Source organism: Cottoperca gobio, chromosome 4, assembly GCF_900634415.1.
Source record: "Cottoperca gobio chromosome 4, fCotGob3.1, whole genome shotgun sequence".
Taxonomy (NCBI): domain Eukaryota; kingdom Metazoa; phylum Chordata; class Actinopteri; order Perciformes; family Bovichtidae; genus Cottoperca; species Cottoperca gobio.
Window position 1 is genome coordinate 16,773,720 of NC_041358.1, and position 25,079 is coordinate 16,798,798.

At 44.3% G+C, this 25,079-nt stretch overlaps 1 protein-coding gene across 1 annotated transcript in view; it reads left to right on the forward strand.

The window, feature by feature from the left end:
- ptprsa (protein tyrosine phosphatase receptor type Sa) overlaps window positions 1–25,079 on the forward strand; it is a 239,000-nt gene that overhangs the window by 27,741 nt on the left and 186,180 nt on the right. The window contains 1 exon segment of the mRNA XM_029429714.1: window positions 19,744–19,956. The gene's annotated coding sequence lies outside the window, so the exon portion shown is untranslated.

The following is a 25,079-nucleotide window of genomic DNA, read 5'->3' on the forward strand; positions in this document are numbered from 1 at the left end:
TGCTCTGTCACCCAAAAGCCATCCTGCTTCCGGAAGAATGCCTGGTTGGATTTGGACCTTTTGACTACCTTTTTATAGGTCACACATGTCATGTTCAGTCCCATGCTGATACTAAACTGAATATCAAGTGACAGTAATGTGAGGAGTTTCAAGGATTAATCTATAGTTTGGGTTAAAGTTAGGAAAGGGTCAGGTTAAGGTTGTGGTTGTGCAGTAAACAATGGATCCCCATTTGGCTAATGACCAGGTTTCTTGGTTTGCAACAATGCAGCAACATGGTTGAGGACAAATTTGTACATACAGTATGTATTTTTTCACCTGCATGATAGTGTCAGCATTTGATAAAGCCCCTGCAGACATTATCGTATTGAACCACCACCTGTACACTGCAGGAAAATGCTTGTAAGTCCAAATTTGAAATGTTTATTAATGGTTCAGTTGGTGACACAATTGCTAATGTTCCTCCATCCACAGTATTTCTTTAAGCAAGACAATGAATCTATACCTGCTCTATCTGTGTAAATATATCAGGACAGGCACATCAGCAAACAGTGGAATTCAAAGAAGTTGTAAGGATACACATGGGACGCACGGCTAGGGCATGGAAGTGGCCAAGAGGCAAATACGCTTGAATTGGAGTGGAAAGACAGTTGCATTTCCTGAAATGAAGCCTCAGACAGCTGGTGTAGGTTTATCTTACAAAGACACAGTCACTAGCTAACAGACATTAATCCCCACTAGTGCTATGAGCTTTCTGCTTGAATGACAGTAATTATCACTTCAGTCTTGACGTGGAGACACCAACATTATGATGTCTTTGTTTAAACTAAAGTAAGAGCCCTGCCTCAACCGCCCACACAAGTGCTACACTGCAGAACACATTTGTCTGGCTGTGTGTGTGTGTGTGTGTGTGTGTGTGTGTGTGTGTGTGTGTGTGTGTGTGTGTGTGTGTGTGTGTGTGTGTGATCTTTACATTAATTAAGAGATAATATATGTGAGTTATCAAATAAATGACTATAGACAATAGTCACATTTGCTGTGGACTTTTGTGAACTTTAAAGAGATCATTGGGGAGAAAAAGCAAAGTGTAATGTAACTGTGCATGTGTGTTTGCATGTATTGGTATAGTCTGAACATTTGAATAAAATGAAATAAATTTTTGTTTCTAAAAAGATATAGCCTATTAGTGGTTTTCAAAGTCTGATACTGACTGTCCATCCATCCATCCATCGTCTACCGCTTATCCGGGGTCGGGTCGCGGGGGCAGCAGCTCCAGTAAGGAACCCCAAACTTCTCTTCTCTGGGCCACATCCGCCAGCTCCAACTGGGGGATCCCGAGGCGTTCCCAGGCCAGTGAGGAGATATAATCTCTCCACCGAGTCCGGGGTCTTCCCCGGCGTCTCTTCCCAGCTGGACGTGCCTGGAACACATCCCTAGGGAGGCGGCCGGGTGGCATCCTTACTAGATGCCCGAACCACCTCAACTGGCTCCTTTCAACGTAAAGGAGCAGGCGGCTCTACTCCGAGTCTCTCACGGATGGCTGAGCTTCTCACCCTATCTCTAAGGGAGACGCCAGCCACCCGTCTGAGAAAACCCATTTTGGTTGGCTGGTTGGGCGTACTCCCTGGCCCCCTCCAGGATCATTGCAAGAGTGAAGAGTTGGTCCGTTGTTCCACGACCAGGACGGAATCCGCGTTGTTCCTCTTCAATCAGAGGTTCGACTATCGGCCGAATCCTCCTTTCCAGCACCTTAGAGTAGACTTTACCGGGGAGGCTGAGAAGTGTGATACTCCTGTAGTTGGCACACACTCTCTGGTCCCCCTTTTTGAATAGGGGAACCACTACCCTGGTCTGCCACCCCCTAGGTACTGTCCCAGACTTCCACACAATGTTGACGAGGCGTGTCAACCAAGACAGCCCCTCAACACCCAAAGCCTTCAGCATTTCTGGACGGATCTCATCAACCCCTGCGGCTTTGCCACTGTGGAGTTGTTTGACTACCTCAGTGACTTGGGAAATTGACGAAGGTCCCCCATCAGCTTCCAGCTCTGCCTCTACCATAGAGGGCGTGTTAGTCGGATTCATGAGTTCCTCAAAGTGCTCCTTCCACCGCCCGATAACCTTCTTCGAAGTCAGCAGGGTCCCACCCTTGCTGTACACAGCTTGGATGGTTCCCCGCTTCCCCCTCCTGAGGTTCCGGACGGTTTTCCAGAAGCACCTTGGTGCCGACCGAAAGTCCTTCTCCATAGCTTCTCCGAAATTCTCCCACACCCGCTGCTTTGCCTCTGCCACGGCAGAGGCTACCGCCCTTCGAGTCCGTCGGTACCCTGCAACTGTTTCCAGTGTCCTCCCGGATAACATAACCCGGAAGGACTCCTTCTTCAGTCGAACGGCTTCCCTGACACCACGGTGTTCTAGCGTTACCGCCCCTTGAGGCACCTAAGACCTTGAGACCACAGCTCCTCACCGCAGCTTCAGCAATAGAGGTTTTGAACATCGCCCACTCAGGTTCAATGCCCCCAACCTCCACAGGGATGTCTGAAAAGCTCCACCGGAGGTGTGAGTTGAAGATCTCCCGGACAGGGTCTTCCTCCAGACGTTCCCAGTTCACCCGCACTACCCGTTTGGGCTTACCAGGTCTGTCCAGAGTCTTCCCCCACCCCTTGATCCGATTGATCCAACTCACCATCAGATGGTGATCAGTTGACAGCTCCGCCCCTCTCTTCACCCGAGTGTCCAAAACATGCGGCCTCAGATCAGATGATACGATCACAAAATCGATCATTGACCTTTGGCCTAGGGTGCTCTGGTACCACGTACACTTATGAGCATCCTTATGTTCGAACATGGTGTTTGTTATGGCCATTCCATGACTAGCACAGAAGTCCAACAACAAACGACCGTTCGGGTTTAGATCAGGGAGGCCGTTCCTCCCAATCACACTTCTCCAGGTGTCTCCATCATTTCCCACGTGCGCGTTAAAGTCTCCCAGCAAGACTATAGAGTCCCCTACTTGAGCCCCCTGCAGGGCTCCATTCGGGGTCTCCAAGAAGGCTGAATACTCCAAACTGCGGTTTGGGGCATAGGCACAAACAACAGTCAGAGTTTTCCCCCCCATAACCCGAAGGCATAGGGAGGCAACCTTCTCGTCCACTGGGGTGAACTCCAACGTAGCGGCGCTCAGCCGGGGGCTTGTGAGTATCCCCACACCCACCCGATGCCTCACACCTTGGGCAACTCCGGAGAAGAATAGAGTCCAACCCCTATCCAGGAGCCAAGACTGTGCATCGAGGTAAGCCCCAACAGATCCAACTGGTAGCGCTCCACCTCTCGCACTAGTTCTGGCTCCTTCCTCCACAGAGAGGTGACGTTCCACGTCCCCAGAGTCAGCCTCTGCTGCACGGGTCTGGTCCGTCGAGGTCCCTGACCATCACTGCCACCCGTGTGACAGCGCACCCAACCCCAGCGGTTCTTCCTGTGAATGGTGGGCCCACAGGATGGATGGGAGGCACCACGCAGCACCTACGGGCTGTGCCCGACCGGGCTCCGTGGCAAACCCGGCCACCAGGAGCTCGCTGTCGGGCCCTCCCTCTGGGCCTGGCTCCAGACGGGGACCCGGGCTTCCTTCGGGCAGGGTCTCTCCTTCTCTTTCCCTTTTTTTCATGAGGTCGTTTTGAACCATTCTTAGTCTGGCCCCTCGCCTGAGACCAATTTGCCTAGGCAGACCCTACCAGGAGCACAAGGCTCCAGACAACACAGCTCTCAGGTTCATAGGGACACACAAACCTCTCCAACACGGTAAGGTGATGGTTCCTGGAGCAGTGATACTGACTGGCCTATCCTAATTCCTAACATGTGTACATACTGAGTGTAACTCTTATACACTGACATCATTCTGTCAGATAATAATTACATAATCGTCTACCCTTTTAAGAAGCATGATTTAACTTCTGAGTTATAAATGTCAAGCACTTTTCAATTAGCGAAAAATGTTAACCCAAAAAAGATTTTTTTTAAATCCCCAGATAGTTAAAAACACACTTAACCCCAAATTCCAATGCATATATCAGGTCCATCTATCTGGTGTCTCCAGAGGAAGGTTAAAGAAAGGCTGGACAGGAGAGCAAGGTCACACCTCATAATGTTGCTTCTGAGCTTGAGCTAAAAACATATCTTTGCCTTGTGCACAGTGGGACAGTATGTCATGTAGCGACTCTACCTTGCTCAAACGATGTGAGCATGTTGGGGAGAAAATCAAGGTCTTGCCCTTTTTAACCATGTTCATCTGCTCTGGGGTAACAGCCCCTGGGGTAGATAATAATGGAGTAATCCTCTTATCTGTTGCTGCTTTCCTCACCCTCACAGATCATTTTTCTTCTGCTCTAGTGTATCATTCCACACTGAGCTGGCACAGTACTGAATGTTTTCCCATTTCAGTTTTTGTGCACAGTTTGGTGCAGTTCAGATTACACTTGTGAAATGCTATGGAAATGAGAAGTTATGAAACCATTTTCAGTCAGATATTATTAATACTGTACCATACCATAGTAATAGCAATTATTTAATCATTTAATTGATTGAAATGTAGCAAAAAACACAGATAAGCTGAAGTCAAAGTTTCTCTTGGTTCCTGGGTGGGAAAAAAAATAATATTTTGTTGAATATGAAGTTGATAACATACAACATTATTATAACAAAAACCACACTGGCACACACAGACATGCACTTACAATATTCCCTGCAAAGCTGCACATATTGGCGCCTCCGTCCAGGCGTGTTGGACATGGTGTGTGTGAAAGGTGCCCTGCTGTGTGATTGGTGACAAAGACTATTTCTGTACTCGCTCTCAGACAGAGAGACAAGCAGGATGTGAAGGAGATGAACTCTCACCACACTGTGCTAAATAGCACCAAGGGGCACAAACCACACCTAACATTAGCATGCTCCTTTTCTAAAGCTGTCATGCCTTTGGGCCACCATTCTGCAGCCACTGAAAGGTCATACGAGACCCAAGGGTACATGTGCAAGTCTCAATAGCTGATGCATAGGATTTTAGTTACATCGCTGTTTTTTTTTTGTTTTTTTTAGGGAAGGTCACTTAGGCATGAATGCTCATTTTCAGCAATAATTGACACCAAAATATCAAATGCTTTGTCCAGTCTTTATTAATGGACGCACTAAATGACTGCTGTTTAGTTTGTAAACCAGGTGAGTTTTTATATTAAAAGATAACTTTGTAAGCTTTTTTTTTAATTGCTGATTGTTTAATGTAAGTTACTCATTGTCCTTTTGTACATCATTGAAGAAAGTGTTGATTATTCTCTTTGTGTACTTATCATAAGAAAACACAGCTCTCTCTTTCATATATCGTAGCTGAATTGTGAATACTTCAGCTGCTACTACTTACCACTCTGCTGTGCTGTTCATCCAAAAAGTGTTGAATGAATCTCCCATTCAGCAAACTGACTGTAAGATAAATATGGGACGTGCTTGTTGCTTGTTCCCTCTCGATGTAAGCATGTGTTTATATCCCCCCACTGAGATGATGGGTTGTAAAAAAAAAAAAGAAGCTACCCTGGCTTTCAATCTAATGGCAACACCAGCTCTGTATTTTTCCTCCTGTGTGTGTGTGTGTGCAAATGGGGAATTTCAGTCGCACAGTTGAATTATGAACTTGATTGTTACTATATCTCACAGTTAGGGCTGGGACAAACATTTATCTACTTATTTATTTGAAAGGCAACATTGTTTGGTAAACCCTAAAACAGCTTTTTGGAGAGAAAAAAGGTTTACCTGAAACTTGTAATAAAAAAACCTGTTCAGTTATTTGCTATTTTGAAATAAATCTGTTGCTGTTGAAATGTACCAGAATATAAGAATATCTTCCTGCGTGTGTAATGGTTAGAAAAGTGTGCCTGAAATTAGCACCCATCCTTCCTCATTCACTACTGTACAAAAAGACCAAGTTTTCATGTTCACATGTAGCAGGACTTTTTTTTCTCATATTTAACAGCTTTGCAAAGGAGTCCTTTTAACATTGTTTTTCTAAAGGTTTAACAATGTCATCTAAACCAATTATAACTGCAAAAGCAAATTAAGCTTAACCTTTAGGTTATTAGGCAAACTGTGTACTGTAAACTGTACTGTTTGCATACTTCCTGGTCTACCGTTGACCAAGTTCTGGGTACAATCAGCTTGGTTTTCACTTCCAAATTCCAAATTCTAAGTTGCGTTAGTAAATGAGTCACCCCTTATTAGATTATGTGATCGCTCATATTTCTTGCCCCAAGAGACTCTGTTTTAAAGGTTTGCCCAGTAGAGTCACTGCATCTCAATGTCTTAGTAATGAAACGTCATACTAAGTGACAGGGATGATGTCTAACAGACTTTTGATCTCTCTATGCTCCTCACGGCACAGGATGTTCACATCATACCCACAATGCGGCTCTGTTCTCACCAGCACTTCCTGGTTGTACTCAGCCAGGGTGTGATATCGTATCACAAAATAGAATCTAATAGAGGTGGGTGACAGGGGGACATAGGGAGATGTATTGTTTGTTGGAGGAGTAAGAGTGAGGCCCATTTGTCAAGTCGTTATCAGGAGCATCCCGGAATTTGTCAGAGTCAATAACAAGACTGGCGGTGCATTGACAGACGAGCCTCTAACGTACAGTGAATCTGTAATTTCTTCGCTATCAATGTCTATGCAACAGTTCTATATATATTATGGCTTGCTTTCGGCAGGGATTTAGGAGACACAGAGGGGACACCAGCAACAGGAGTGGAATACCAACTAAGTGTAGCCTGGATGTGTAAATAGCAGGAGAGTTTAGACACAATAGAGTGTTTGAAGAACCATTATTGAATTTGGAGATAATGTGGTGAAGATGAAACACTCGCTGATCAGACGGCTATTAGGTGCATCCTGCCACTACTCGCTTAAAGTGCTTTTTCGCTCTCCTCTCCTCTCACATGCTCTTTTTAAGTGTATTCATATTGAATGTTGGGAGATACACATCTTTAAATAGAACAGTGGGTGTATGAAGGGCACTTGTGAAGGAGGGGTGCAAAGAAAAACAACTTGATGTTTGATGTCTGTGCTCTACTTAACCCCGCAAAAGAAGCCCTTGACAAGATTCCAAGATCGATCAATCTCCAGGGAGAACAAAAGATCAAATATGGGCCCTCTCGATGGCTCTCCCATATGTGTGCGTCCGTGAACCCAAAGGAGTGTATGCCTCCGCTCGTTGGCTCCAGTTGCATTTTCAACCGTGCCCGGCAGCCACTTCCATAACATAATGATTACTGTTTGAGAAAAGTGCCTCCAGGGGATAGGGGGAAGCAAAGCTGCGGTTGAAAAATTATGTTCCCACACAATTATAAGAGAACAGTGTAGGATGCATCTCTTGGTCGGCTGACAAAGGGAAGGAGAAAAATGCTCGCTGTTAGCAGCAGATTCAAAGTTGTGGTTGGAGTCAGCAAGGTGTGCCAAGTATCACAGCTGTATCCTGGAATCGATGACCTGGCTACCAGAGAGCTGGGATCAATGATGGCCTTCCTGTTCACACTGCAGGTTTCTCTTGTTTTATTTCCTCATGGGCTACAGTCCTATTTTTTCTCTTTGCTGAGCTTAGGTGCTGCGATTAGTTGCAGCATAATTTAAGGCAGACAGATGGAGACGGATAAGTACTAAATTGTATTTATTTATCTATTCAATGCAGATTGACTGCAAATACGTTTTGTTCTGTCAGCCAAATTTTCACAAGGGCTGCTCATGAACATGTGGTCATGGGCTTAAAAAAATATAAAGCGACTGGCCTTCTCACAGATTTGATCCTTTATTACAGGGTCAGACAAACATGGCACAGCAAGAGCTAATTTCCCCCGGTTTCGAGGGCAATCGGCACATCGCGTCTTCAAATCCCTTCAAGGAAGGAGGATTGCACTTAAATAGTGACTGATACTCTGATGCCTGTTGTGTTGAACAAGCAGAAATCACAGCTGAGTGCTGCCCTTTGAGAGTTTTTTAAGGCATTGTGGAAAGGTATCTGCTGGGTTGGTACCTGCGATCTAAGTCCGAAGATGCTAAATGGGTATAACTACTCATGTTAGATAGTTTTAACATGTACGCTATGTGAATGTAATGTAGATGGTCATTATGTGTTTGCTTGTTAAAGTTGTCCCCTGAGGATGAAGCTGACTCCAAATGTAGAAAACACAATAAGGTCTGGTAAACGGGGTCATTGCTGACATCAGATGTTTTTTTGGTGAAACCACAGTATCAGATGAACTTGATTATTCTTTACCCTTGTTTTGCATGGTACGCCGTCAGTGGAGCACACATTCTAAATGTTTAAGCTCTTGTCTTAATGATAATGAGACGTTTGCAAAAAAAAGTCAGTTGGCAGGCAGAGAGCTGTGGGAACGCCGTATCCCTACTCTCTATCCTAATTCTTCTGCCCGGCACAGTCGGATAAAAGGGCCACCAGCACAGCCTCCAGTGTTTCAAGTCTAATTAATCCTCTGATTAGGTTAATCCAGCAATGCTTCAACGTCGGGAAGCCACCTCGTTATATTTGTCTCTTTTTATGATTTATCTTTACTCTGAGGTTAGAGGTGTTGCTCTTTATCACATACCTCACTTTACTAGATCACAATTTAGTTTCCTCTCTGAATCTTAGCAGGGTCGCCTCGTGATATTTTATTTTTGTTTAATTTCTTTTAGTTACAGTAAGCCTCCCCAAGACAAATGCCTTTCAAAGCCTGTGTTCGATCGAGTCTCCGCTTATTGTTTCAAGAGACAAAAGCTAAAGAAAGTCAGGTACGGGAATATGCTTTACTTCACGCCACTGGAAGACACAATAGGAGCCATTTCCTGATTTATCACCAGAGTTGGAGCAATGAATAGAAGATGTTAATGAAGGTCAAATGACAAAACGCTTTCTCTGGGTTCACAGTGAGGTTGTGTCTATTAAATACACACACACACACACACACACACACACACACACACACACACACACACACACACACACACACACACACAAACTAATTTATTTAGCCCTCTGCTGCTTAATGATCGCAGGACATTTATTCCACACAGTGTCTCCTGTTCTACTGGATAAGGTTTTTCTAAAGAGTTCCCACCTAATTAGCCTTTTAGGTCCTCACACATCTCCAAAACACTAAATTAATGTGCAAATGTGCTTTGCTGATGTGCAAATGTGCTTTGCTGATGTGTAAACCTCCCAGGCAATCCTCTGGTGTGTTTAATAGTGTGGGCTATTTATTTTTTAATAATCAAGCATTAGAGATTGGTGGTAATCCCGTTTCTCTTGGCATGCTGCTTTTGTCTTTGGAAAAACCAATGAATTTATTGAGTTTATTAATTGATTTGAGGGATTTATCATTGCTGTGATTATTTGGAATTATTGCTAGGGATTTCTAAACATCATGTCACTGCCAAACATGACAATTGGAGCTGTAGAATTAAATCTGCTAATGATTTTAAATGAAACCCGTATACTTATATCCACTCCCTATTTTCTGTGGACCCCAAGTGTGGATGATCATTGTAATTTTAAAATGTTTTTTATTTTATTTCTACAAGACGTCTCATTTTTATGGGACTACGTTCACGGTTTGAACTTTATGAGTATGTGTGTGACTTTGATGAGTAGGAGGGCAGGCTTTTTGAAAATAAAACTGGCACATAGTTCAATCATCCTCAACGAAGAGTCTTTGAAGTTATGTTTAATTTCAGGCTGTCACACGAGGAGAGCAAGTCTGAGTTCGGTGTCTTGACACTTTGACACGATACATAGCTGTGGGTAGAAACACTGGTGTGCTGTGAGATCAAGCCGGTGACCTTTAAGTTACACGATATATTCTCTCTAACATCAAGGCCACCCTGCTTCCTCTCCGGATGCAGGGCCCCGGAGCAACAAGGAGCACTACTAAGTACTGCTGTGACACAACTCTGGTTGGATATTGCTCCTTGTAACCACACTGCTTCAAGTTACGCTGGGCAACCAAACTAAATGGGCTTAAATTTTTAATTTGCGCTGGAGAACAGAGATCACATCTTGGGAGGATAGCATATCTGTAATTTATTTAAGAACCCCACAGAGGGACAGTTATTTTTAAGGCAGAGAGCTGGAAAGGAAGTATCCGTGTGGCATTTTTTGTTTAGCCCAAGGGGCTTGTAGGTAGACTCCACTCAGCAGTGACCTTCTCAGTGATTCAGAGGAGCGCTGAGGATGAACATTCTATTTATGTTCCAATCCTCGGGTAAAAAAAAATGTTGAGTGCAGAAACTATTTCTCCTTCATCCTGAAGAACAATGAAAGCGTTTGAATAATTGATTTGAAGTTTTGCTAAAACTCTGAATCCTTTTACATTTTACCAGAGAAAAGGGATTCTCCAGCTCTGTCACCCCACAGCTTGTCTCATCTCCAATTCCTCCAAACATTTGAAGACGCACTCCTCTGAAGAGTGGAGTGAAGAGTGCTCAACTTCCCTCGGTCAAACACACGTCGCCTGAAATGAAGGCTTCGTCGCTATTAATTAAACCGGGCCTTATTAGCGCTGACAGGTGTGGCAGGTGTTCTGTTTACTCAAGCAGCGGCAACAAACACGCATGCAACAATCTGCAGTAATTTATTAAAATTACCGTCAAAGCTGCCACTTTGAGTACGTGGGGGAAAGTGGGGTAAAGGGGGGTGGGGTAAGGGGGGGGGGGGGAGTCTGCTGGTGGTGGTGGCACGCTATCATGCAGTTCATCCTTAATGAGTGTGGATTAGTGGGGATGATCCGGGCTTTGCAAAACCCCTGGTCCAGGGCTGGTGGAGGTTGTGTGTGTCTGTGTCTGTGTGTCTGTGTGTCTGTGTGTGTGTGTGTGTGTGTGTGTGTGTGTGTGTGTGTGTGTGTGTGTGTGTGTGTGTGTGTGTGTACAATTGTGTGGAGTGATGGGAGGTGACATCATGGCTCCAGCCAAAGTCCGTTTGGAAATCTTTCCCAGAATTATCCACAATGACAGATAACTGTAGTAATACATTGAATGATTTAGAGTGTGTGCGTGTGTGTGTGTGTGTGTGTGTGTGTGTGTGTGTGTGTGTGTGCGTGTGCTGCGTGTGCGTGTGGATACTCAGCTTCTCCTCTCCCCACCAATCACCGTGAAGAGCATCAGTCGCCTCCTCCCTTGCAGATGAGCATGAGAGCTGATTAATATTTCGCCACAGTGATTTATTCATTCATTTAATTATTTGCGAGCTGTTGCCTGCGAGGGGAAACATGTTTGTTACTCTTTTTCTTCTTCTTTTTAATTTCTCAACATTGTATAAAGAAGGAGCATCTAGACATGGGAAATGGGAATTAAAATGTTAGGATTATTTCATGATTGCATTGCACTGTGTTTTAGGATGCTATGTTGATAATGCTAACCTCTTAAGGCGTGAATTTCTAAGTGCGATGCTACTCTGGGCACAAATTATACCACAGCTACATGGTTTGGAGAAGCTTGTAACTTGTGACCGTCATATCACTAGGTTGAATTTGCATGTTGCAAGTTCAGTCAGCATCTGTGTGGAGGAGCATGTCAATGAGTTAAAAACTGCTCTCTCCCTAAGCAACTACTGATGAGCTTCTCTTGAAATTGCCAATTGAACCAGTGAAGCTGCTCAAAGGCCAGCAGGTAGAGGAGTGTGTGTACTGAGAAAGTTACTTGAAAGAAATGTGCGGGACTATGTGGAAATGCAGTAAGGTAGTGGAGAAAAAAAGCATGCATCCGTGAGTGAAACGAAAACTTCATATTGCAAGATTCCAAGCAGGAGGTTGAAGAGACAGGAGATTGCCATTCCACAGAGGTACCTGAAGCTTCAGCGTCTCTAAATGAAATGACTGATTCTTCTAGTTTTTGCCCAGAGGTCAAGTTAACAAGCGCACTTTTCCAAACACCTCACAGTCTCAGTTTGATTGCTGCCATCTCTTTCCAGCCAATTGCTAATCCGGTGATTTGCAGCAGCCACACAAAGACCTTACAATGATACGTTCGCTTTCAGAATGAGAGTTGGGCCATTGTCACAAAGCCATTCTTCTACTCAACCCTACACCTCTCTTGTTGCACACAGTGCCGTGTACGAGATGGAAATCGCAGGGTCAGGCAACAGTTTGAGTAGCAGCCGTAAACATGTGGCCTGGGAGATGATTTATAATAATTAATCCGCTGTGTCCAGTCCCAACAGACTCTAACCCCCTACCAATCCACCACACACACTCACAACCTCCCCACCCCTGAGCTAGTCAGGCTTGAGAACACAGCTGTGACCAGCTCGGCGCCTTTCCAAACCAATGTCACCAACGTCCCTATCGAAGGACATCGAAGGGGATTTAGTCCGTCTATCTCTCTCCCTCCCTGTTAAACCCCCCCGCACCTTCACAATAGAACACGCACTGTACTTTATCATGGCCATCGTATCATGAACCATTAACATGAGGGCCTACAATAACATTATTTATGGAGGCGTTAATATTAATATCGACCTGCGTGCTGTCAGGCGGGCTGATTTACTGAGCGCTGGAATGCCGGGCCGTGTAGGGGTGGCAGGTGGACTAATTGAATATCAGTCACCGCGTACAGCATGCCGATAGACGCTCGCTCACCATTGTCCGATCCATACATGCAAAAGAACTTTACACGAATGACCGCACTCCAAATCTAAGTAAGCACTAAGGACTACCTTGTGTGTGCAGGTGTACGTCAGACAGGTCACCTCGTAGAATTTTTCACCATGGCAGTTATTATGACTCGGGCTCTGCTGAGTGGATGTTAGTGTAATGGACGCTTTTGCACTTATCTGCACAAAACAGGCCCCACTAATGAAACTTCAGTCAGAGTGGCTCATTGCTGGAGTGTTTCATCTGAGGATGGTGGTGTTTGAGTGCGTGGAGGTTCTCTGACAGAGCACCGAGGTACAGGATTAGTTTGCAAGTGTGGAGAATAATGAGGTTACAGGACAAAGGCACTCTGGTTGAGTGTGGAGTGTTTTATTTTTTTTATTTTAGAAACTCTTGCCAATTTCAGTGAATTTAAGGGCATTTTGACAAAAAGGCTTTTCGGAAACTATTTTTATAATTTGATTTTTCTATTTAACCAGGAATATTCCCATTCAGATTCAGAATATCTTTTACGAGCGAGTCCTGGCCAAGACGTTTTACATCAAAGAACAAACTACAGACATGTGCATTTGGTGGTCAAATAGTCTTTAATCCTGTTTTTATTAATCTTCCATGCTTATAAAGTAGAGTTTATAACAGGGTACTATGCACATCTTTATCTTCCAGCAGTGAAACAGGTGTTTCTTAGTTCAAGGACATCAGACTGAAAGTAAAATAGTTGACTGGAACACACTGAGAGACTTGCAGCCTTTAAGTGTACAAACACTTTCCTATTTGCTTACTTGCTGTACGTTGCTGACTTTTACTGGATATTCATGCATTCTTCAGCACATTTGTAATGAATTAACACTGGTAATACAGGGATCGGTTTTATAACCTCTTCTTCCCCGGTTGCACTGCAAGGCGAAAATCTTTTTTACTGATGTGATATGAGAAGATCGATCTCTTTGACGCTGAAAAATAGTTCATAGTGTTTATCCATTTAAACACATACATTTTTGCAGAATAGACAATTACATTCTCTCTGTCTCTCTCTGTGTGTCTCTCTCTCTGTGTCTCTCTCTGTGTGTCTCTCTCTCTGTGTCTCTCTGTGTCTCTCTGTGTCTCTCTGTGTCTCTCTCTGTGTCTCTCTGTGTCTCTGTCTCTGTGTCTCTCTGTGTCTTTCTGTGTCTCTCTCTGTGTGTCTCTCTGTGTGTCTCTGTGTCTCTCTCTGTGTCTCTCTCTGTGTCTCTCTCTGTCTCTCTCTGTCTCTGTGTCTCTGTGTCTCTCTGTGTCTCTCTGTCTCTGTGTCTCTCTGTGTCTCTCTGTCTCTCTCTCTGTGTCTCTCTCTGTGTCTCGGGCTCTGTGTCTTTCTCTGTGTCTCTCTCTGTGTCTCTGTCTCTGTGTCTCTGTGTGTCTCTCTCTGTGTCTCTCTCTGTGTCTCTCTCTGTCTCTCTCTGTCTCTGTGTCTCTGTGTCTCTCTGTCTCTCTCTCTGTGTCTCCCTATGTGTCTCTCTGTGTCTCTCTCTGTGTCTCTGTCTGTGTCTCTGTCTGTCTCTCTCTGTGTGTCTCTCTGTCTCTCTCTCTGTCTCTCTCTCTGTGTGTGTCTCTCTGTCTCTGTCTCTGTGTCTCTCTCTGTGTCTCTCAGTCTCTCTGTGTCTCTCTGTCTCTCTCTGTGTCTCGCTGTGTGTCTCTCTGTCTCTCTCTGTGTCTCTCTGTGTCTCTGTGTCTCTCTGTCTCTGTGTCTCTGTGTCTCTCTCTGTGTCTCTCAGTCTCTCTGTGTCTCTCTCTGTGTCTCTGTCTCTGTGTCTCTCTGTGTCTCTCTCTGTCTCTCTGTCTCTGTGTCTCTGTGTGTCTCTCTCTGTGTCTCTCTCTGTGTCTCTCAGTCTCTCTGTGTCTCTCTGTCTCTCTCTGTGTCTCGCTGTGTGTCTCTCTGTCTCTCTCTGTCTCTGTGTCTCTGTGTCTCTCTCTGTGTCTCTCAGTCTCTCTGTGTCTCTCTCTGTGTCTCTGTCTCTGTGTCTCTCTGTGTCTCTCTCTGTCTCTCTGTCTCTGTGTCTCTGTGTGTCTCTCTCTGTGTCTCTCTCTGTGTCTCTCTGTGTCTCTCTGTGTCTCTCTCTGTCTCTGTGTCTCTCTGTCTCTCTGTCTCTGTGTCTCTCTGTCTCTCTCTCTGTGTCTCTCTCTGTGTCTCTCTGTGTCTCTCTGTGTCTCTCTCTGTCTCTGTGTCTCTGTGTCTCTCTGTCTCTCTCTCTGTGTCTCTCTCTGTGTCTCTCTGTGTCTCTGTGTCTCTGTGTCTCTGTGTCTCTCTGTGTCTCTGTCTGTGTCTCTGTCTGTCTCTCTCTGTGTGTCTCTCTGTCTCTCTCTCTGTGTCTCTCTCTGTCTCTGTCTCTGTGTCTCTCTCTGTGTCTCTCAGTCTCTCTGTGTCTCTCTGTGTCTCTGTGTCTCTCTCTGTCTCTCTCTCTGTCTCTCTCTCTGTCTCTCTCTCTGTCTCTCTCTGTCTCTCTCTCTCTGTCTCTCTGTGTCTCTGTGTCTCTGTCTCTCTCTCTCTCTCTCTCTCTCTCTCTGTGTCTCTCTGTGTCTCTCTCTGTGTCTCTCTCTGTCTCTCTCTCTGTCTCTCTCTCTTTGTCTCTCTCTCTGTCTCTCTCTCTGTCTCTCTCTCTCTGTCTCTCTGTGTCTCTGCCTGTCTCTGCATGTTTAACCTTGTGCTGCTGCAGCATTTACATTAATCTAACTGCAATCAAATTGTCGAAAATGACCAGGGTGCTCATTAAGACACAAGACCAATATCTTAAATTGATGTCAGATTAACGTTAAGGGCTGCATTTCTGAAAGGGGCTTAAGTGAAAGCCCTGTATCTATAGTGACAACAACCAAACACTTACCCTAATTTAACGTTGCTTAATAAAACCATTGGTCAAGCTATCTGGGAGGATAAGTATTGGTATCGAACAAAGGAAGTGCACAAGCAAGAATTGTAGACATTTGGTCATTTGCAGGCCTTTGTGGGTCAGAATGTTGCCCGGAGTAGATTGGAATGCATTTGAAAGACTAAAGGAGGTTATTATTCAATGAATGTCTCATTATTTCTTTGTCAGCTCCAAAAGGCCTCGACTGGTGCCTCGGCGCCTTGCTAAATGTCTTTGAATTGAAACCGTGATTTCCATGAGGTCGATTTAGCCAATGCTCTAAACCAGAGCAGCTTATAGTGAGTGATCAGGAGAGCACACACATAGATGTTGACAGCTGTGCTTTGTGAGTACGGACTGATTCTTACCTATAACATTTCTTCTTCTTTTAGCACACTTAGCGCAACCTAGGAAGCTTTTTTTTGCAAAACACTTGGTAAAAGTGCATCAAATAAATAATATGCTATCTGAATAAATGCAGCTAAATCCAGTGCAGTGTCTATGTACTGTACTGTACTGTACCTCTTTGCACCTTTAAGGTCAAGAAGATAACAATACTGATAGAGAAAAGAAGGACAAATCTGCCCTGATATGATTCAAACTGAAAAGATTATATATTATTTTGTGTTTAATGTGAGCAAAGAAGCTTTAAAGAATATCCCTTTTTTTTTTCTCCGACTACATTACTATAATAAATGATGAGCGAATTTCAGGCATGCGTTAAAAATTGAATGTGACTGTATGGCATACAATTGGGAAATCATTCAAAGGTAAATGGGTCAAAGAGATGTCCACAAAAGTTTGTAATTGTATCACCTCTTCCTCCCTGATGTTTTTCAGGAAGGAAGAGATGATAACGTAGCATGTTCATATCAGTTTCATTGAAACCCAGTCCAGTGCATCCAGTCCTTTTGTCCTTTGTGGGAAATACCATAAGTGACTTGTGATATATTTGAAAATAGAGAGAATACAATTTTAGTTCAAATCTTGTATATAAATTCACAAGTGTGTACCGTAGACAGCTGCCGAGAGAAGTCACAGATATAGAAGCAGCATCTAAGCTCTATTGTTTCCTCATTTCCCTTGACTTCCCTCCTCTCCTCCTTTTCCTGATCTTATAGCTCGACTTGTCATTTCCTCTCTATTCCACTCTCTCTTCCTCTTGGCTCGTTCTTTCGTCTCCTCCCCCATTATCTCCTCTCTTGTCTTTACCTCTCTGCTCATCCTTAACTCTCCTCCAAGTTTCTCCCCGCCTGTCTTCTCTTCTGTCTTTACTCTTGGCTTGTGTTCACCTGTCGTTTCCTCGCGGTTTTCCTCTCGTTCAACTTGTCCCGTCTTGACTCCTCCTCTCTCCTCTTGACTTATCTTCTCCTCCCTTGTCGCTGTCTGCTCTGAACTCGTCTTCCTCACACTTCTCCTCTCGTTTCTTTTCCTCCCTGACACATTCCTTCCTATTGCTTACCTCAACTTCACATTCACCCCCCCTCCTTCTCCATTCCACCCACACCTTCTCTTTGCTTCACACCCATTTCCTCTTCTTCCCCTTTTCTCTTGTCATCCGCTCTGTTCTCTTGTCTTCTCCTTACTCTGATGAAGATCTGTTTTTTTAATTGCTTTAGGGCATATCAGTCCTTTTTATACCCTGAGAACAATGGAGAGAGAGAGAGAGAGAGTAGGTGAGTGGGTGAGGGTGAGGTGAGGACAGGACAAGAAGACATCAGGTGCTACCATGGCAACATTATTTCTTTTTAAGGAGAAAAGAAATCTCTTTACTTTTGTCACAGCGAGGCAAGAACTGTGTTGGCATTTCATCATCGGAGGTTGAAATCTGCAGTTTTTTCTACTTCTCTGGTAGCAGACCTGTTGACATTTGCACGGAGTAGGTCAGCCTCGTGTTTTCTTACTTTGGGCTTTTATTTTTTCCATGTATGCTCAGCGAGTGAAAGTTCCTTGTTCTTACTTGTTCTGAATGTACCTTATGTGGTCACATTGCTGGAGAGAAAATACATGGACCCATTTCTGAGCATGCATGTTTTTCATTTCCAATTTTGCCACGCACCATGATGCTCGGCCATCTGTCTTAGCACGGTGACTAAACTCTATGCCAATATGTTGCAGGGTCATGAGAAAACAAACCGGAGCTGCTTTCCGCATGAGTGGACGAGGCATAACTTAACCCCCCGATCCGCGGCAACCAAAAAAAACACAGACCATCACGCTCTCACCTGCATGCTATTGTGAGGACACCGGGTGAGATTTCCACTATCTTAGATGTTGATTTAGGACGAGTTTTAACTTCCGTGCTGTTCGGCCAACCCTTCATTCCGGCTTATTGATGGCGACTCGCCCAGCAAAGGGAGTGTCTCATGCGACGGAGGAAGCGGTAGTGCAACAGCGTGTGTGCAGTGAATAAATGCTGTACATTAAACAAATTCCCCCGCGCTCGTCTTGGCAGCCAGGCGTGTGGGAGGAGGAAGTATTGCAGAATCCTCTCTCTCCCACTGACACACACACGTGCACGCTCATGTGTATCCAGCTACACATGCATTTATTTCTTGACATTTTTAAAGCTTCATAAGAACTGCATTTGTCCCCATGTGCACTCTATAACATCACACACACACACACACACACACACACACACACACACACACACATACCTCTACCCTGGGCTGCAGTCGGGGTATCAGGGGATCCTTCTGCAGCCAGCCTGTTAGCTGACACTGATTGGCCGGCGCGGGCCGACCTGACCCCAGTGGCCTGCCAGAATAAAGGATCATGTTGACCGTCAGCCGTCGAGGTAGTAATAATGCCCATAGAGGATGCTGGGAGACTGTCTACAAGCAGCGTGCAGTTCATGAGCCAAAGACCGAGGGGTGGGGGGGTGGGGGGGGGGGGGGAGAAGTCAATAACATGAGGCTGAAGACAGATAGGAGCCAGTAGACATTTGTTGTCCTATCTGTTGCCAAACTTTTCCATTTTTTTTTATCATACAACACAACATAAAGTTGTCTGTTTGTTTTTAAAGTGAATCTGCATGTGGAACTTACATTCCAGCGTCACAGCCAGATGATATACACGTCCAGATTCTAATTGCTTAAAGAAGCAGAACTCTCGACAGTAGCAGCAATTTAGCATAATTCAAGAATCAAAGCTTGAAAACACACAGGCCCACGTTATGCCTTGTGGATAATGATATCATAGAATGGGCATTGCATTTGCACTTGGTATGAATTATGTGTTCTCATTACTTGTACTCCATCTGCATAGTGATTTGATGTTGGTATGCAGAACTTTCATACATATTGTATTTCCAACATAAAGTTAAAGTTATTTTGACGACCATGTTAAGTGCTCTCCTATAGAAGCGGCAGTGTCCATATTAATTGATCATGCCCCTGTCGTGCATTCAAGCGATGATATTCATATCGTTATCTAGAAGGAGACTCTGGGCGCAGGGTAATGATGAGCTCCTCTGACCTTTCGCAGGAGATAACCTTCCTCAGCTGCTAAGTGGAAGCTCCTTAGGGTGGACTCATGGCTGCCCACAGCTGCAGACCTGACCGAGAGTATTGACAGAATATCGAGTGAGGCTACGGTGCAGTAGACATGGAAACTCACACCAGCACATTTACCATTACATGTACAAACAGGGAGAAAATTCATGTCGATATACAGTATGAATTTTGTTGAAAATGACAAACTAACTGAAACGCACACTCAAACACGGATACATCCCTCCATATACGCGATGTGCGATAGGAAGCATACTTTTATGGATATGTACATGCAGTACATGGGTATATATCCAAACATGCATCCATCACGCTCATGCACACACACACACGCACGTACACACCCACATATTTGGACCAGGCTCATTAGAGATGTGAAGGAGAAAATGATCAAAAAAAAGCCAAGAGGGATTTCATGCAGATTCGCACTCCACCGCTCTTAGGCAATCAGCGGCAAGCCTCCTCTTCGCCCGAGAACTGTCGTCCTGCGGTCACAAAGGGCAAGGAGGAAGGAGAGAGAGGGAGAGAGAAACTCATCTCAGCGTTTGTCGAATTCCCCCACCTACCACTTGAGGAGGCAGTTCATTTTGTAGTCCCTTTCATTAATGTTTCTCTTTCATTTTCTCCTCTTTCTCTTTTTTACTCCCTCTCTTTTTCCATCTACTTTAAAGGTACAAGTGAGCGACTAACAAGAAGAAGAAGAAGAAGAAAAGAAGAAGAAGAAGAAGAAGAAGAAGAAGAAGAAGAAGAAGAAGAAGAAGAAGAAGAAGAAGAAGAAGAAGAAGAAGAAGAAGAAGAAAAAGAAGAAGAAGAAGAAGAAGAAGAAGAAGCCACTGGAGCAGCTGAAGATATGAAGCTAAAGAGGTTTTGAAAACAACCCAGTGGTAAGTGCGCCCCTAATTTGTATTTTTATTTGCACAGTGCACTGCCATATTTGGAGAGTCATTTTGTTCTTCAGAAGGAGTCTCACACCCTGTATAATAACTCATTTGTCATTGTGGGGCACACATATATGCTTTTTTAATATCCTCAGGTCTGTCTGATTTGTATATCTATATTGCTCTCTCCTTCCTTCCTTCCTTCCTCCCTCCACCTTTCTATATTTCTATCTCTGCCTCTGGTTACAGATTCTTTGTATAGTCACAGCGTGGCATAATGTGAATATGATTTTCTATCTATGTCCTTCTCATGTTTCACACCACTGCAGCTGGCAATTAATAATTGTCTGAAGCAACCCTATGCTTCTCTATCGTTGAATCGATTTCGCAATGACAAGTTTCATTCAAATTTGCAGCAGGCCAAAGTCTTTTTTTATGTTGAAATTCACAAAGTATGGCTGTGACAGAGCATCTCATCTCACCCCCCACCCTCGACCCTAATTAAGAAGCCGCAGATAACTCCTATTTGTCTAATAAATAATTTTTAGCTGTCACTAATGGACTCTCCCACAGTGCACAGGAAGCAATTACTCAAAACAGTAGAGATAAATACCCAGAAAACAAACTGGATATATCCGGAAATAGATTCCTCTGCTGAGTCCCTAAAGTGTCCTGATTTAATCCATACTGTATGCTTTGTACATTATATGGGCATTGACGCAAACAGTTTTCGGTAAAGACGTACACAAAACAGCATAAAAAGTTTGTAACAGTTTGGTTGAAAAGTGTCTCTGCAGGAACCTGTGTCCTTATGTACCCTAATGATCACCATAACATGACACATCGTAAACTGTCATCTACCTCCACGTATTTCCCTTCTCCCCGGTGCTAAACCCATCCATCCATATTGACAGCTGAGCTGAGGCAGAGAGAGAGAGAGAGAGAGCTATCATCCACCTGTCACAGCGAGCTGGCACCTGTACCTCCTGCAATTCTTTCATTCAACAAACCGCACTGGGAGTTTTTTTCAGACCTGGAAGCTATCACGCATCGGTTTAGAAGCGTAATGTACCCAGTCGTGCTGACTTTTTATCCCTCCAAATTCATTCATATTCACTCCTCTCCACGTTGATGCATACCACTGAGTGCAGACATTATTTTTTAAAAGGTTCAACCACGTACTCTCTTTGAAAATTGATTTAACTAATTATTTTTGCATGTAGGGTTTGGCGTCCTCTTGGGATTAGAAGCCCTGTAAAATAACATCCTAAACCTTCTTTGATTGAAATCACTGTCTGTTTTTTTAATTCTACTCATATCATATGTTTCACTTTTATTTTACTGGAATAGTCTCTTGAGAATAAAATCTCTCCTTTAGGGAATTCCTGGACAACATGACAAGTTAAAGCATTATAGCAACATCAAGGAAAGACTAATTAAAAAGTCATACTCTGCCCATTGATCATCGTTCACATTCTTGTACACAATCTATCGCTCATCTCAAATCACAGATTGCACTTAAAACGGACTTCCTCTGCAAAATAAAATACCGTTAAGGAGAAGCATACACAAAAAAACAACCTATTCTGTTTATTTTAATTATAAACGATGCACATCTGTTTTGCTTATTCTAATTATTATCGGCAGTCAGTTATCAATTTTGGAATGAAACCCCACTATGCCATCTGTGCACTGTATGTCAATGTAGATTAATTTTATTCATCCAGATATTACACCATCAGGTCAAAATGTAATCTCTTGGTTGTCTGGAAAAATGTCCTCATCTCCACAGCTCCAGTTCAGTGGATAGTTTAATTTCGTTCTGACATATCTACTGTAGTTGACTGCCGTTACATACTCTGCACATCCCATCCTCATTTCCATATCATAACTTGATTATTAGTGCTGCTGGCAGAGCGGTAGACATGCAGAAACTGCGGATGAGTGTGAGTTAATGGGTGTCATAGCAGATGCAGGCCCAACATCCCCTCTCCATGTGTTGGGGGGGGGGCGGAGGCCTGCTTCTCATCACCTCGCCCTCGGGGGGGGGGTCACTAGCCAGATATTAACAGCTGTGTTTTGCATATTGAGCTGCGACGATAGCGAGGCCTCGGTGACCCGCTACATTTGACTACAGAAATGTTTGAGAGGCGAGATTGCACATCTGGACCCCCCACCATGGGCTCAACAAGCTGGAAACTGTAAGAGCACAGTAATGGCTTTTACCGCCTGACTGTGTGTCGTGTACACACACACACACACACACATCGGCGAAGGAGTTTCAGAGAATGTACAAAAGTCATTTTAAAAGCTGCTCTCTGTGAACAAGTTTGCTTAATATATTAATGATGTATTCACCAGTAACCCTGTTTCCTCCCACCGCTTTTTTTTTTTTGTGGCATGAGATGCTCTCCTGAGAAATGTAAAAAATGTTCAGCTTGTCATGGCATGTCTTGTGGAGGTCAGGTGGCACCTACTTTCTTGATCTGCTTTAGGTTTTCTACAGACCACCATTAAGCCTTCAGTGTGAATACCTCCGGTGGTCCACTGATAAAAGGACATTCGTGTTAGGTTGCACTTTGCCAGCAGGTTCAATTTGCAAGTTTTTATTTTATCCAATAATGAGATATCCACCTTTTTTGTCCAACATGAAATTGGACAAAATGTCATTGACTACAGTGTTGGGAGTTTGGTTCTAATGATGGCACTTTACCTAAGTTGGTAGATTTGTCACTGGTTCAGTTCTTTGGTGCAAAAACATTTCAGTATGATTGAGTTAGAGTGGAAACATTGCCTCTAGGGGCCACTAGTGAGGCCTGTGGATGCTTTCTTGGTTTAAAATGGCATAATCAACATTTGGCATTTGGACAAAAACCCTTTCTTCATCAGCCCACCAAGATGTGTTTGTCATTGGTGTGTGGGTGGTGTTAAAAGTGCACTTTCTTTCAAGATTTATCTCAGTTTGATGCTTACCTGTGCAGGACAGGGGGCGGAGACTCTTCTCCGAGCGTTCATGACTTGGCTGAATCCCTAAGGCCTTTGCACCTTAATGCACAGGCAGCAGCAACTGTTGGCTGAGCTTTAAAGACAGTTTTCTAAGGAAAACGAGAGCAGCAGCTTTTAAGTGGCTCCTAGGATGTTAGCAGCACAATTAAACAAAGCTCCGCTAATCTTTACAGCTGGCGTCAAGAGGCACTGTGTTCCCGCAGAGCGGTGTTATCCGTAGCATGGCACTGGGAGTCTGACAGGCTGGATAATGTGCCCTGCGAGCTGCCACCATCCTCATCGCAGCAGTGCTCTGCACATGTACTGTACTAGCAACAACCCTAATATACATCATAAAGAGAGAAGACAAAACACTCTGCAATGAATTAGCATTATTCAATTATGTACGCTCCACTTATTTGTAGCAGCATTTAAAGAAATGTAAATTGACCTCAACTTTGAAGGTAATGAATTTGATTATGCCAACGCATGTAATTTCATGGCATTTGGGAATGAGAGATGTTTTGCTTATTGCGCTTACTTCACAGCGATGGTGGAAAGCAATGCCGTGGGATGCATTTTAAAAGGTCCCCTTCCTGTTTTACGATTATGAACATAATGACAGCATTTTCCATTTTGTTTCCTCGGAACTTGGAACGTATCCGAGCTTAATTTATATCTGTTACTTGTTCAGTGCAGCTCAACCATCAATTCTGACAACATGTTACAAGTCATAGTTTGAACTCATGTTTACACTGCAGTTTATACCAGCTGGAGGGCTTTAGCTGACCCTGCAGACATTCCAAACTTAACACTTAACCCTTAAGTAGTTTGCAAACTATCCTTCTAAACTTTAGAGAAGCTGATGCATGAAAATAAACAACCTGCTGATGTGTCCTAATATGAAAGACTGGGATAGATATTTTTAGGGTGGGGTGGAGAGATGCTATCTTAGGTCTATTAATGCAGTCATTGCTGTGTTGCCCCAGGCCGTAGGGTCTAATCCAGAGGAGTGAGAGTGAATGGGACTGTGGCTCGGGCTTGCCAGACCTACTTAGGTTCTGGTTGAGAGCACAGTGCTGTGTGGGCGAATCTATTCTGTCCTGGGCAGGGCACAGCATAAACATTGCCCAGGGAACGCAGGCAGGCAGGCAAGCAGGCAGGCATGCAGGCAGTCAAGCGGACAAGAGCAAAACTATAAGGATGGTTGCCTTTAATTTCCTTTCGACTGACTCCCCTCAACTGTCCAGGGCCTGAGAGCAAGAGCGGGTAAAGAGAGAACAGAGTGTGTATGTGTGTGGAAATTACCTGTAGCAGCGATCTTTCTACTGGGGCTTCACCAAAGTATGTACTGTTATCTACCCTTCTTTCTTTCACACACAGACACACACTTCATCACACTCTTTCACGGCAAATCTGCCCCGATCCATCCAGCTGACGGCCGTGAAGCAATGACTCGTTCGCTCTCTTACTGTCTTTAAGTGATCTGTGTTTGCTCCATGGCACTCTGGCGCTCTGACCTTCTGACCCTGCGTGTAAACAGAGCACCGCTGCTTCCCCACCCACTACCCCACCGCCACCATCCCCCCACTACCAAATAAGGAAGACGGAGCTACTGAGAGCCAAGCAAGTCGGTCAGCCAACCCACCGAGGAGGCCATTAGTGAGCCAGCAAGCCAGCGGAGGGGTTGGTAGAAAACCACCTCTGGCATCACTCATCACTCCTGGCCTCTTTGGCCTCACTCGCCTCACCCGCCTCTCCGCAGTGTAGGAATGCACATGCACTCGTACTCACGCCATGTGCACAAACACTCGCTGAAAGGCACACTTACATCTTCACACAGCACCCACGCGCACGGTGACCCGAAAGCGCTAAAGGCACTCAAATGCACATGCATACGGCACACTGTATACAATGACACACATTGAAAGGCACATATGCTTGAACATACACATGGTGCAGGACACATTTGCACACACAGCACATTAAAAATCACTCAGAGGCACACACACTTACAAAAGACATATTCACAGGACGCTACACATACAAACATATACACAGAGTAATGATATGTTACTGCATAAAAACACCCCTACACGCAGCATAAATTATACCCTGGGTTGTTTTAGCCTAACAATCAAAGA